General features: G+C 46.4%; 11 non-coding genes across 11 annotated transcripts; 7 read left to right on the forward strand and 4 right to left on the reverse strand.

Moving 5' to 3' along the window:
* Positions 1–723: 723 nt before the first annotated feature.
* On the reverse strand, positions 724–805 carry TRNAS-GCU (transfer RNA serine (anticodon GCU)). Its single transcript has one exon. It is a non-coding gene; the product is annotated as a tRNA-Ser (tRNA).
* A 1,151-nt stretch (positions 806–1,956) lies between these two features.
* Positions 1,957–2,038, reverse strand: TRNAS-GCU (transfer RNA serine (anticodon GCU)). The gene has a single exon. It is a non-coding gene; the product is annotated as a tRNA-Ser (tRNA).
* A 684-nt stretch (positions 2,039–2,722) lies between these two features.
* Positions 2,723–2,796, forward strand: TRNAT-AGU (transfer RNA threonine (anticodon AGU)). Its single transcript has one exon. It is a non-coding gene; the product is annotated as a tRNA-Thr (tRNA).
* Positions 2,797–3,955: 1,159 nt separating this feature from the next.
* Positions 3,956–4,029, forward strand: TRNAT-AGU (transfer RNA threonine (anticodon AGU)). Its single transcript has one exon. It is a non-coding gene; the product is annotated as a tRNA-Thr (tRNA).
* Positions 4,030–5,188: 1,159 nt separating this feature from the next.
* TRNAT-AGU (transfer RNA threonine (anticodon AGU)) lies at positions 5,189–5,262 on the forward strand. Its single transcript has one exon. It is a non-coding gene; the product is annotated as a tRNA-Thr (tRNA).
* A 1,159-nt stretch (positions 5,263–6,421) lies between these two features.
* On the forward strand, positions 6,422–6,495 carry TRNAT-AGU (transfer RNA threonine (anticodon AGU)). Its single transcript has one exon. It is a non-coding gene; the product is annotated as a tRNA-Thr (tRNA).
* Positions 6,496–6,888: 393 nt separating this feature from the next.
* TRNAS-GCU (transfer RNA serine (anticodon GCU)) lies at positions 6,889–6,970 on the reverse strand. The gene has a single exon. It is a non-coding gene; the product is annotated as a tRNA-Ser (tRNA).
* A 684-nt stretch (positions 6,971–7,654) lies between these two features.
* Positions 7,655–7,728, forward strand: TRNAT-AGU (transfer RNA threonine (anticodon AGU)). Its single transcript has one exon. It is a non-coding gene; the product is annotated as a tRNA-Thr (tRNA).
* Positions 7,729–8,886: 1,158 nt separating this feature from the next.
* TRNAT-AGU (transfer RNA threonine (anticodon AGU)) lies at positions 8,887–8,960 on the forward strand. The gene has a single exon. It is a non-coding gene; the product is annotated as a tRNA-Thr (tRNA).
* Positions 8,961–9,353: 393 nt separating this feature from the next.
* Positions 9,354–9,435, reverse strand: TRNAS-GCU (transfer RNA serine (anticodon GCU)). Its single transcript has one exon. It is a non-coding gene; the product is annotated as a tRNA-Ser (tRNA).
* Positions 9,436–11,360: 1,925 nt separating this feature from the next.
* Positions 11,361–11,434, forward strand: TRNAT-AGU (transfer RNA threonine (anticodon AGU)). The gene has a single exon. It is a non-coding gene; the product is annotated as a tRNA-Thr (tRNA).
* The last annotated feature ends 2,205 nt before the right edge of the window (positions 11,435–13,639 follow it).

Consider the following 13,639-nt stretch of genomic DNA (forward strand, 5'->3'; position numbering starts at 1 on the left):
TGCTGCCAAGTATGGAACAGAACTCCAGTACCGTGTGGGCCCTTAAAGAAAGCAGTGGAAAACGACTGCGGATAAAGGGACACACCTCAGTTGTCTACCTAGTATCTGCTCACCTTCCTTTTTCCAGCCCTGAAAAGAAAAACCATGAAGGTTTGAGCCACCCCATCAGGTCATGAAAGGTTGCAGGAATTGGAAACATCCGATAGCAGTGGCGTTTTTTTTAAGCTGCACAGCTGTGCATGCTTTGCCCTCACAAGGCGCTGTGGCTTAGTTGGTTAAAGCGCCTGTCTAGTAAACAGGAGATCCTGAGTTTGAATCTCAGCAGTGCCTTTCTTTCTTCTCTTTTGAGCTTCTGAAGCAAACCAAAAAAAAGTTATTCGCTCACGTCTGACATCTTACTTGTCTTTCACACAGTCCTAAGGTAGACCAGTCAGGGGATCTAGAATCAGTACCAGCTAAAGGCTGCAAAGGACAAAGAGGCCTTCATCTTCATGAGAAGGCCGAGGATGCCATCAAGCATGAAAAATAAAAAGAGTGGACTTAACCCGTTGATATGCCACGTAACTTGTATGCCACACAACAAATATGCGTCTTTCCTAGCTTTAATAAGAGCCGTCTTGAGAGGTCACAGTTAAAGTCCACCATGGAGGGGACAATCACTGCTTGTCCAGTAAAAAGAGGATTAGCAAACAAAGATTTCAGCTTGGACGAAGCAGAAGAAATCGACGAGGATGGGATTCGAACCCATGCATGCAGAGCACAATGGATTAGCAGTCCATCGCCTTAACCACTCGGCCACCTCGCCCTGGTGAGCGCCGTGGTTCCCTTTGACAAACTCCCAAACAAAGTGTGCCTAGTCGGTGCCTGCAGAGTTTTGCTGATCGGTCATGGGCTGAGTGGGTCATACCTCGCCTCCTACAGTAAGTAATGCCTCAAGAAGATGCATGGAAAACCCTTGAAAGGTGGACCTATGCTAAGGGATGCCAAACCATTTCCAGACATCCCTGGCATGTCTTCCATCCATCTATTCTGCCTTATGCATGGAAAGCAGAGCAGGTAACAATTCTTGCTCTGCTAAGAAGCGGCTCAATCACCTATGGAACCGCAAACCTCTAGCTCTCCACGAAGTTCCAGCTGCTATTGTCGTCTGCAAATTTGTCGGTGTGGATGCCTTTTTCAAAAAGTTTTTGCTTTTCTAATTGTCATGACTGAAAGCTTAATCCTTTTACAAGTTGCTGCCAAGTATGGAACAGAACTCCAGTACCGTGTGGGCCCTTAAAGAAAGCAGTGGAAAACGACTGCGGATAAAGGGACACACCTCAGTTGTCTACCTAGTATCTGCTCACCTTCCTTTTTCCAGCCCTGAAAAGAAAAACCATGAAGGTTTGAGCCACCCCATCAGGTCATGAAAGGTTGCAGGAATTGGAAACATCCGATAGCAGTGGCGTTTTTTTTAAGCTGCACAGCTGTGCATGCTTTGCCCTCACAAGGCGCTGTGGCTTAGTTGGTTAAAGCGCCTGTCTAGTAAACAGGAGATCCTGAGTTTGAATCTCAGCAGTGCCTTTCTTTCTTCTCTTTTGAGCTTCTGAAGCAAACCAAAAAAAAGTTATTCGCTCACGTCTGACATCTTACTTGTCTTTCACACAGTCCTAAGGTAGACCAGTCAGGGGATCTAGAATCAGTACCAGCTAAAGGCTGCAAAGGACAAAGAGGCCTTCATCTTCATGAGAAGGCCGAGGATGCCATCAAGCATGAAAAATAAAAAGAGTGGACTTAACCCGTTGATATGCCACGTAACTTGTATGCCACACAACAAATATGCGTCTTTCCTAGCTTTAATAAGAGCCGTCTTGAGAGGTCACAGTTAAAGTCCACCATGGAGGGGACAATCACTGCTTGTCCAGTAAAAAGAGGATTAGCAAACAAAGATTTCAGCTTGGACGAAGCAGAAGAAATCGACGAGGATGGGATTCGAACCCATGCATGCAGAGCACAATGGATTAGCAGTCCATCGCCTTAACCACTCGGCCACCTCGCCCTGGTGAGCGCCGTGGTTCCCTTTGACAAACTCCCAAACAAAGTGTGCCTAGTCGGTGCCTGCAGAGTTTTGCTGATCGGTCATGGGCTGAGTGGGTCATACCTCGCCTCCTACAGTAAGTAATGCCTCAAGAAGATGCATGGAAAACCCTTGAAAGGTGGACCTATGCTAAGGGATGCCAAACCATTTCCAGACATCCCTGGCATGTCTTCCATCCATCTATTCTGCCTTATGCATGGAAAGCAGAGCAGGTAACAATTCTTGCTCTGCTAAGAAGCGGCTCAATCACCTATGGAACCGCAAACCTCTAGCTCTCCACGAAGTTCCAGCTGCTATTGTCTGCTGCAAATTTGTCGGTGTGGATGCCTTTTTCAAAAAGTTTTTGCTTTTCTAATTGTCATGACTGAAAGCTTCATCCTTTTACAAGTTGCTGCCAAGTATGGAACAGAACTCCAGTACCGTGTGGGCCCTTAAAGAAAGCAGTGGAAAACGACTGCGGATAAGGGGACACACCTCAGTTGTCTACCTAGTATCTGCTCACCTTCCTTTTTCCAGCCCTGAAAAGAAAAACCATGAAGGTTTGAGCCACCCCATCAGGTCATGAAAGGTTGCAGGAATTGGAAACATCCGATAGCAGTGGCGTTTTTTTTAAGCTGCACAGCTGTGCCAGCTTTGCCCTCACAAGGCGCTGTGGCTTAGTTGGTTAAAGCGCCTGTCTAGTAAACAGGAGATCCTGAGTTCGAATCTCAGCAGTGCCTTTCTTTCTTCTCTTTTGAGCTTCTGAAGCAAACCAAAAAAAAGTTATTCGCTCACGTCTGACATCTTACTTGTCTTTCACACAGTCCTAAGGTAGACCAATCAGGGGATCTAGAATCAGTACCAGCTAAAGGCTGCAAAGGACAAAGAGGCCTTCATCTTCATGAGAAGGCCGAGGATGCCATCAAGCATGAAAAATAAAAAGAGTGGACTTAACCCGTTGATATGCCACGTAACTTGTATGCCACACAACAAATATGCGTCTTTCCTAGCTTTAATAAGAGCCGTCTTGAGAGGTCACAGTTAAAGTCCACCATGGAGGGGACAATCACTGCTTGTCCAGTAAAAAGAGGATTAGCAAACAAAGATTTCAGCTTGGACGAAGCAGAAGAAATCGACAAGGATGGGATTCGAACCCATGCATGCAGAGCACAATGGATTAGCAGTCCATCACCTTAACCACTCGGCCACCTCGCCCTGGTGAGCGCCGTGGTTCCCTTTGACAAACTCCCAAACAAAGTGTGCCTAGTCGGTGCCTGCAGAGTTTTGCTGATCGGTCATGGGCTGAGTGGGTCATACCTCGCCTCCTACAGTAAGTAATGCCTCAAGAAGATGCATGGAAAACCCTTGAAAGGTGGACCTATGCTAAGGGATGCCAAACCATTTCCAGACATCCCTGGCATGTCTTCCATCCATCTATTCTGCCTTATGCATGGAAAGCAGAGCAGGTAACAATTCTTGCTCTGCTAAGAAGCGGCTCAATCACCTATGGAACCGCAAACCTCTAGCTCTCCACGAAGTTCCAGCTGCTATTGTCGTCTGCAAATTTGTCGGTGTGGATGCCTTTTTCAAAAAGTTTTTGCTTTTCTAATTGTCATGACTGAAAGCTTCATCCTTTTACAAGTTGCTGCCAAGTATGGAACAGAACTCCAGTACCGTGTGGGCCCTTAAAGAAAGCAGTGGAAAACGACTGCGGATAAAGGGACACACCTCAGTTGTCTACCTAGTATCTGCTCACCTTCCTTTTTCCAGCCCTGAAAAGAAAAATCATGAAGGTTTGAGCCACCCCATCAGGTCATGAAAGGTTGCAGGAATTGGAAACATCCGATAGCAGTGGCGTTTTTTTTAAGCTGCACAGCTGTGCCAGCTTTGCCCTCACAAGGCGCTGTGGCTTAGTTGGTTAAAGCGCCTGTCTAGTAAACAGGAGATCCTGAGTTCGAATCTCAGCAGTGCCTTTCTTTCTTCTCTTTTGAGCTTCTGAAGCAAACCAAAAAAAAGTTATTCGCTCACGTCTGACATCTTACTTGTCTTTCACACAGTCCTAAGGTAGACCAGTCAGGGGATCTAGAATCAGTACCAGCTAAAGGCTGCAAAGGACAAAGAGGCCTTCATCTTCATGAGAAGGCCGAGGATGCCATCAAGCATGAAAAATAAAAAGAGTGGACTTAACCCGTTGATATGACACGTAACTTGTATGCCACACAACAAATATGCGTCTTTCCTAGCTTTAATAAGAGCCGTCTTGAGAGGTCACAGTTAAAGTCCACCATGGAGGGGACAATCACTGCTTGTCCAGTAAAAAGAGGATTAGCAAACAAAGATTTCAGCTTGGACGAAGCAGAAGAAATCGACGAGGATGGGATTTGAACCCATGCATGCAGAGCACAATGGATTAGCAGTCCATCGCCTTAACCACTCGGCCACCTCGCCCTGGTGAGCGCCGTGGTTCCCTTTGACAAACTCCCAAACAAAGTGTGCCTAGTCGGTGCCTGCAGAGTTTTGCTGATCGGTCATGGGCTGAGTGGGTCATACCTCGCCTCCTACAGTAAGTAATGCCTCAAGAAGATGGATGGAAAACCCTTGAAAGGTGGACCTATGCTAAGGGATGCCAAACCATTTCCAGACATCCCTGGCATGTCTTCCATCCATCTATTCTGCCTTATGCATGGAAAGCAGAGCAGGTAACAATTCTTGCTCTGCTAAGAAGCGGCTCAATCACCTATGGAACCGCAAACCTCTAGCTCTCCACGAAGTTCCAGCTGCTATTGTCGTCTGCAAATTTGTCGGTGTGGATGCCTTTTTCAAAAAGTTTTTGCTTTTCTAATTGTCATGACTGAAAGCTTCATCCTTTTACAAGTTGCTGCCAAGTATGGAACAGAACTCCAGTACCGTGTGGGCCCTTAAAGAAAGCAGTGGAAAACGACTGCGGATAAAGGGACACACCTCAGTTGTCTACCTAGTATCTGCTCACCTTCCTTTTTCCAGCCCTGAAAAGAAAAACCATGAAGGTTTGAGCCACCCCATCAGGTCATGAAAGGTTGCAGGAATTGGAAACATCCGATAGCAGTGGCGTTTTTTTTAAGCTGCACAGCTGTGCCAGCTTTGCCCTCACAAGGCGCTGTGGCTTAGTTGGTTAAAGCGCCTGTCTAGTAAACAGGAGATCCTGAGTTCGAATCTCAGCAGTGCCTTTCTTTCTTCTCTTTTGAGCTTCTGAAGCAAACCAAAAAAAAGTTATTCGCTCACGTCTGACATCTTACTTGTCTTTCACACAGTCCTAAGGTAGACCAGTCAGGGGATCTAGAATCAGTACCAGCTAAAGGCTGCAAAGGACAAAGAGGCCTTCATCTTCATGAGAAGGCCGAGGATGCCATCAAGCATGAAAAATAAAAAGAGTGGACTTAACCCGTTGATATGCCACGTAACTTGTATGCCACACAACAAATATGCGTCTTTCCTAGCTTTAATAAGAGCCGTCTTGAGAGGTCACAGTTAAAGTCCACCATGGAGGGGACAATCACTGCTTGTCCAGTAAAAAGAGGATTAGCAAACAAAGATTTCAGCTTGGACGAAGCAGAAGAAATCGACGAGGATGGGATTTGAACCCATGCATGCAGAGCACAATGGATTAGCAGTCCATCGCCTTAACCACTCGGCCACCTCGCCCTGGCGAGCGCCGTGGTTCCCTTTGACAAACTCCCAAACAAAGTGTGCCTAGTCGGTGCCTGCAGAGTTTTGCTGATCGGTCATGGGCTGAGTGGGTCATACCTCGCCTCCTACAGTAAGTAATGCCTCAAGAAGATGCATGGAAAACCCTTGAAAGGTGGACCTATGCTAAGGGATGCCAAACCATTTCCAGACATCCCTGGCATGTCTTCCATCCATCTATTCTGCCTTATGCATGGAAAGCAGAGCAGGTAACAATTCTTGCTCTGCTAAGAAGCGGCTCAATCACCTATGGAACCGCAAACCTCTAGCTCTCCACGAAGTTCCAGCTGCTATTGTCGTCTGCAAATTTGTCGGTGTGGATGCCTTTTTCAAAAAGTTTTTGCTTTTCTAATTGTCATGACTGAAAGCTTCATCCTTTTACAAGTTGCTGCCAAGTATGGAACAGAACTCCAGTACCGTGTGGGCCCTTAAAGAAAGCAGTGGAAAACGACTGCGGATAAAGGGACACACCTCAGTTGTCTACCTAGTATCTGCTCACCTTCCTTTTTGCAGCCCTGAAAAGAAAAACCATGAAGGTTTGAGCCACCCCATCAGGTCATGAAAGGTTGCAGGAATTGGAAACATCCGATAGCAGTGGCGTTTTTTTTAAGCTGCACAGCTGTGCCAGCTTTGCCCTCACAAGGCGCTGTGGCTTAGTTGGTTAAAGCGCCTGTCTAGTAAACAGGAGATCCTGAGTTCGAATCTCAGCAGTGCCTTTCTTTCTTCTCTTTTGAGCTTCTGAAGCAAACCAAAAAAAAGTTATTCGCTCACGTCTGACATCTTACTTGTCTTTCACACAGTCCTAAGGTAGACCAGTCAGGGGATCTAGAATCAGTACCAGCTAAAGGCTGCAAAGGACAAAGAGGCCTTCATCTTCATGAGAAGGCCGAGGATGCCATCAAGCATGAAAAATAAAAAGAGTGGACTTAACCCGTTGATATGCCACGTAACTTGTATGCCACACAACAAATATGCGTCTTTCCTAGCTTTAATAAGAGCCGTTTTGAGAGGTCACAGTTAAAGTCCACCATGGAGGGGACAATCACTGCTTGTCCAGTAAAAAGAGGATTAGCAAACAAAGATTTCAGCTTGGACGAAGCAGAAGAAATCGACGAGGATGGGATTCGAACCCATGCATGCAGAGCACAATGGATTAGCAGTCCATCGCCTTAACCACTCGGCCACCTCGCCCTGGTGAGCGCCGTGGTTCCCTTTGACAAACTCCCAAACAAAGTGTGCCTAGTCGGTGCCTGCAGAGTTTTGCTGATCGGTCATGGGCTGAGTGGGTCATACCTCGCCTCCTACAGTAAGTAATGCCTCAAGAAGATGCATGGAAAACCCTTGAAAGGTGGACCTATGCTAAGGGATGCCAAACCATTTCCAGACATCCCTGGCATGTCTTCCATCCATCTATTCTGCCTTATGCATGGAAAGCAGAGCAGGTAACAATTCTTGCTCTGCTAAGAAGCGGCTCAATCACCTATGGAACCGCAAACCTCTAGCTCTCCACGAAGTTCCAGCTGCTATTGTCGTCTGCAAATTTGTCGGTGTGGATGCCTTTTTCAAAAAGTTTTTGCTTTTCTAATTGTCATGACTGAAAGCTTCATCCTTTTACAAGTTGCTGCCAAGTATGGAACAGAACTCCAGTACCGTGTGGGCCCTTAAAGAAAGCAGTGGAAAACGACTGCGGATAAAGGGACACACCTCAGTTGTCTACCTAGTATCTGCTCACCTTCCTTTTTCCAGCCCTGAAAAGAAAAACCATGAAGGTTTGAGCCACCCCATCAGGTCATGAAAGGTTGCAGGAATTGGAAACATCCGATAGCAGTGGCGTTTTTTTTAAGCTGCACAGCTGTGCCAGCTTTGCCCTCACAAGGCGCTGTGGCTTAGTTGGTTAAAGCGCCTGTCTAGTAAACAGGAGATCCTGAGTTCGAATCTCAGCAGTGCCTTTCTTTCTTCTCTTTTGAGCTTCTGAAGCAAACCAAAAAAAAGTTATTCGCTCACGTCTGACATCTTACTTGTCTTTCACACAGTCCTAAGGTAGACCAGTCAGGGGATCTAGAATCAGTACCAGCTAAAGGCTGCAAAGGACAAAGAGGCCTTCATCTTCATGAGAAGGCCGAGGATGCCATCAAGCATGAAAAATAAAAAGAGTGGACTTAACCCGTTGATATGCCACGTAACTTGTATGCCACACAACAAATATGCGTCTTTCCTAGCTTTAATAAGAGCCGTCTTGAGAGGTCACAGTTAAAGTCAACCATGGAGGGGACAATCACTGCTTGTCCAGTAAAAAGAGCATTAGCAAACAAAGATTTCAGCTTGGACGAAGCAGAAGAAATCGACGAGGATGAGATTCGAACCCATGCATGCAGAGCACAATGGATTAGCAGTCCATCGCCTTAACCACTCGGCCACCTCGCCCTGGTGAGCGCCGTGGTTCCCTTTGACAAACTCCCAAACAAAGTGTGCCTAGTCGGTGCCTGCAGAGTTTTGCTGATCGGTCATGGGCTGAGTGGGTCATACCTCGCCTCCTACAGTAAGTAATGCCTCAAGAAGATGCATGGAAAACCCTTGAAAGGTGGACCTATGCTAAGGGATGCCAAACCATTTCCAGACATCCCTGGCATGTCTTCCATCCATCTATTCTGCCTTATGCATGGAAAGCAGAGCAGGTAACAATTCTTGCTCTGCTAAGAAGCGGCTCAATCACCTATGGAACCGCAAACCTCTAGCTCTCCACGAAGTTCCAGCTGCTATTGTCGTCTGCAAATTTGTCGGTGTGGATGCCTTTTTCAAAAAGTTTTTGCTTTTCTAATTGTCATGACTGAAAGCTTCATCCTTTTACAAGTTGCTGCCAAGTATGGAACAGAACTCCAGTACCGTGTAGGCCCTTAAAGAAAGCAGTGGAAAACGACTGCGGATAAAGGGACACACCTCAGTTGTCTACCTAGTATCTGCTCACCTTCCTTTTTCCAGCCCTGAAAAGAAAAACCATGAAGGTTTGAGCCACCCCATCAGGTCATGAAAGGTTGCAGGAATTGGAAACATCCGATAGCAGTGGCGTTTTTTTAAGCTGCACAGCTGTGCCAGCTTTGCCATCACAAGGCGCTGTGGCTTAGTTGGTTAAAGCGCCTGTCTAGTAAACAGGAGATCCTGAGTTCGAATCTCAGCAGTGCCTTTCTTTCTTCTCTTTTGAGCTTCTGAAGCAAACCAAAAAAAAGTTATTCGCTCACGTCTGACATCTTACTTGTCTTTCACACAGTCCTAAGGTAGACCAGTCAGGGGATCTAGAATCAGTACCAGCTAAAGGCTGCAAAGGACAAAGAGGCCTTCATCTTCATGAGAAGGCCGAGGATGCCATCAAGCATGAAAAATAAAAAGAGTGGACTTAACCCGTTGATATGCCACGTAACTTGTATGCCACACAACAAATATGCGTCTTTCCTAGCTTTAATAAGAGCCGTCTTGAGAGGTCACAGTTAAAGTCCACCATGGAGGGGACAATCACTGCTTGTCCAGTAAAAAGAGGATTAGCAAACAAAGATTTCAGCTTGGACGAAGCAGAAGAAATCGACGAGGATGGGATTCGAACCCATGCATGCAGAGCACAATGGATTAGCAGTCCATCGCCTTAACCACTCGGCCACCTCGCCCTGGTGAGCGCCGTGGTTCCCTTTGACAAACTCCCAAACAAAGTGTGCCTAGTCGGTGCCTGCAGAGTTTTGCTGATCGGTCATGGGCTGAGTGGGTCATACCTCGCCTCCTACAGTAAGTAATACCTCAAGAAGATGCATGGAAAACCCTTGAAAGGTGGACCTATGCTAAGGGATGCCAAACCATTTCCAGACATCCCTGGCATGTCTTCCTTCCATCCATCTATTCTGCCTTATGCATGGAAAGCAGAGCAGGTAACAATTCTTGCTCTGCTAAGAAGCGGCTCAATCACCTATGGAACCGCAAACCTCTAGCTCTCCACGAAGTTCCAGCTGCTATTGTCGTCTGCAAATTTGTCGGTGTGGATGCCTTTTTCAAAAAGTTTTTGCTTTTCTAATTGTCATGACTGAAAGCTTCATCCTTTTACAAGTTGCTGCCAAGTATGGAACAGAACTCCAGTACCGTGTGGGCCCTTAAAGAAAGCAGTGGAAAACGACTGCGGATAAAGGGACACACCTCAGTTGTCTACCTAGTATCTGCTCACCTTCATTTTTCCAGCCCTGAAAAGAAAAACCATGAAGGTTTGAGCCACCCCATCAGGTCATGAAAGGTTGCAGGAATTGGAAACATCCGATAGCAGTGGCGTTTTTTTTAAGCTGCACAGCTGTGCCAGCTTTGCCATCACAAGGTGCTGTGGCTTAGTTGGTTAAAGCGCCTGTCTAGTAAACAGGAGATCCTGAGTTCGAATCTCAGCAGTGCCTTTCTTTCTTCTCTTTTGAGCTTCTGAAGCAAACCAAAAAAAAGTTATTCGCTCACGTCTGACATCTTACTTGTCTTTCACACAATCCTAAGGTAGACCAGTCAGGGGATCTAGAATCAGTACCAGCTAAAGGCTGCAAAGGACAAAGAGGCCTTCATCTTCATGAGAAGGCCGAGGATGCCATCAAGCATGAAAAATAAAAAGAGTGGACTTAACCCGTTGATATGCCACGTAACTTTTATGCCACACAACAAATATGCATCTTTCCTAGCTTTAATAAGAGCCGTCTTGAGAGGTCACAGTTAAAGTCCACCATGGAGGGGACAATCACTGCTTGTCCAGTAAAAAGAGGATTAGCAAACAAAGATTTCAGCTTGGACGAAGCAGAAGAAATTGACGAGGATGGGATTCGAACCCATGCGTGCAGAGCACAATGGATTAGCAGTCCATCGCCTTAACCACACTGCCACCTCGCCCTGGTGAGCGCCGTGGTTCCCTTTGACAAACTCCCAAACAAAGTGTGCCTAGTCGGTGCCTGCAGAGTTTTGCTGATCGGTCATGGGCTGAGTGGGTCATACCTCGCCTCCTACAGTAAGTAATGCCTCAAGAAGATGCATGGAAAACCCTTGAAAGGTGGACCTATGCTAAGGGATGCCAAACCATTTCCAGACATCCCTTGCATGTCTTCCTTCCATCCATCTATTCTGCCTTATGCATGGAAAGCAGAGCAGGTAACAATTCTTGCTCTGCTAAGAAGCGGCTCAATCACCTATGGAACCGCAAACCTCTAGCTCTCCACGAAGTTCCAGCTGCTATTGTCGTCTGCAAATTTGTCGGTGTGGATGCCTTTTTCAAAAAGTTTTTGCTTTTCTAATTGTCATGACTGAAAGCTTCATCCTTTTACAAGTTGCTGCCAAGTATGGAACAGAACTCCAGTACCGTGTGGGCCCTTAAAGAAAGCAGTGGAAAACGACTGCGGATAAAGGGACACACCTCAGTTGTCTACCTAGTATCTGCTCACCTTCCTTTTTCCAGCCCTGAAAAGAAAAACCATGAAGGTTTGAGCCACCCCATCAGGTCATGAAAGGTTGCAGGAATTGGAAACATCCGATAGCAGTGGCGTTTTTTTTCAGCTGCACAGCTGTGCCAGCTTTGCAATCACAAGGCGCTGTGGCTTAGTTGGTTAAAGCGCCTGTCTAGTAAACAGGAGATCCTGAGTTCGAATCTCAGCAGTGCCTTTCTTTCTTCTCTTTTGAGCTTCTGAAGCAAACCAAAAAAAAGTTATTCGCTCACGTCTGACATCTTACTTGTCTTTCACACAGTCCTAAGGTAGACCAGTCAGGGGATCTAGAATCAGTACCAGCTAAAGGCTGCAAAGGACAAAGAGGCCTTCATCTTCATGAGAAGGCCGAGGATGCCATCAAGCATGAAAAATAAAAAGAGTGGACTTAACCCGTTGATATGCCACGTAACTTGTATGCCACCCAACAAATATGCGTCTTTCCTAGCTTTAATAAGAGCCGTCTTGAGAGGTCACAGTTAAAGTCCACCATGGAGGGGACAATCACTGCTTGTCCAGTAAAAAGAGGATTAGCAAACAAAGATTTCAGCTTGGCCGAAGCAGAAGAAATCGACGAGGATGGGATTCGAACCCATGCATGCAGAGCACAATGGATTAGCAGTCCATTGCCTTAACCACTCGGCCACCTCGTCCTGGTGAGCGCCGTGGTTCCCTTTGACAAACTCCCAAACAAAGTGTGCCTAGTCGGTGCCTGCAGAGTTTTGCTGATCGGTCATGGGCTGAGTGGGTCATACCTCGCCTCCTACAGTAAGTAATGCCTCAAGAAGATGCATGGAAAACCCTTGAAAGGTGGACCTATGCTAAGGGATGCCAAACCATTTCCAGACATCCCTGGCATGTCTTCCATCCATCTATTCTGCCTTATGCATGGAAAGCAGAGCAGGTAACAATTCTTGCTCTGCTAAGAAGCGGCTCAATCACCTATGGAACCGCAAACCTCTAGCTCTCCACGAAGTTCCAGCTGCTATTGTCGTCTGCAAATTTGTCGGTGTGGATGCCTTTTTCAAAAAGTTTTTGCTTTTCTAATTGTCATGACTGAAAGCTTCATCCTTTTACAAGTTGCTGCCAAGTATGGAACAGAACTCCAGTACCGTGTGGGCCCTTAAAGAAAGCAGTGGAAAACGACTGCGGATAAAGGGACACACCTCAGTTGTCTACCTAGTATCTGCTCACCTTCCTTTTTCCAGCCCTGAAAAGAAAAACCATGAAGGTTTGAGCCACCCCATCAGGTCATGAAAGGTTGCAGGAATTGGAAATATCCGATAGCAGTGGCGTTTTTTTTAAGCTGCACAGCTGTGCCAGCTTTGCCATTACAAGGCGCTGTGGCTTAGTTGGTTAAAGCGCCTGTCTAGTAAACAGGAGATCCTGAGTTCGAATCTCAGCAGTGCTTTTCTTTCTTCTCTTTTGAGCTTCTGAAGCAAACCAAAAAAAAGTTATTAGCTCACGTCTGACATCTTACTTGTCTTTCACACAGTCCTAAGGTAGACCAGTCAGGGGATCTAGAATCAGTACCAGCTAAAGGCTGCAAAGGACAAAGAGGCCTTCATCTTCATGAGAAGGCCGAGGATGCCATCAAGCATGAAAAATAAAAAGAGTGGACTTAACCCGTTGATATACCACGTAACTTGTATGCCACACAACAAATATGCGTCTTTCCTAGCTTTAATAAGAGCCGTCTTGAGAGGTCACAGTTAAAGTCCACCATGGAGGGGACAATCACTGCTTGTCCAGTAAAAAGAGGATTAGCAAACAAAGATTTCAGCTTGGACGAAGCAGAAGAAATCGACGAGGATGGGATTCGAACCCATGCATGCAGAGCACAATGGATTAGCAGTCCATGGCCTTAACCACTCGGCCACCTCGTCCTGGTGAGCGCCGTGGTTCCCTTTGACAAACTCCCAAACAAAGTGTGCCTAGTCGGTGCCTGCAGAGTTTTGCTGATCGGTCATGGGCTGAGTGGGTCATACCTCGCCTCCTACAGTAAGTAATGCCTCAAGAAGATGCATGGAAAACCCTTGAAAGGTGGACCTATGCTAAGGGATGCCAAACCATTTCCAGACATCCCTGGCATGTCTTCCATCCATCTATTCTGCCTTATGCATGGAAAGCAGAGCAGGTAACAATTCTTGCTCTGCTAAGAAGCGGCTCAATCACCTATGGAACCGCAAACCTCTAGCTCTCCACGAAGTTCCAGCTGCTATTGTCGTCTGCAAATTTGTCGGTGTGGATGCCTTTTTCAAAAAGTTTTTGCTTTTCTAATTGTCATGACTGAAAGCTTCATCCTTTTACAAGTTGCTGCCAAGTATGGAACAGAACTCCAGTACCGTGTGGGCCCTTAAAGAAAGCAGTGGAAAACGACTGC

The sequence above is a fragment of the Engystomops pustulosus genome, chromosome 7 (assembly GCF_040894005.1).
Source record: "Engystomops pustulosus chromosome 7, aEngPut4.maternal, whole genome shotgun sequence".
NCBI lineage: Eukaryota > Metazoa > Chordata > Amphibia > Anura > Leptodactylidae > Engystomops > Engystomops pustulosus.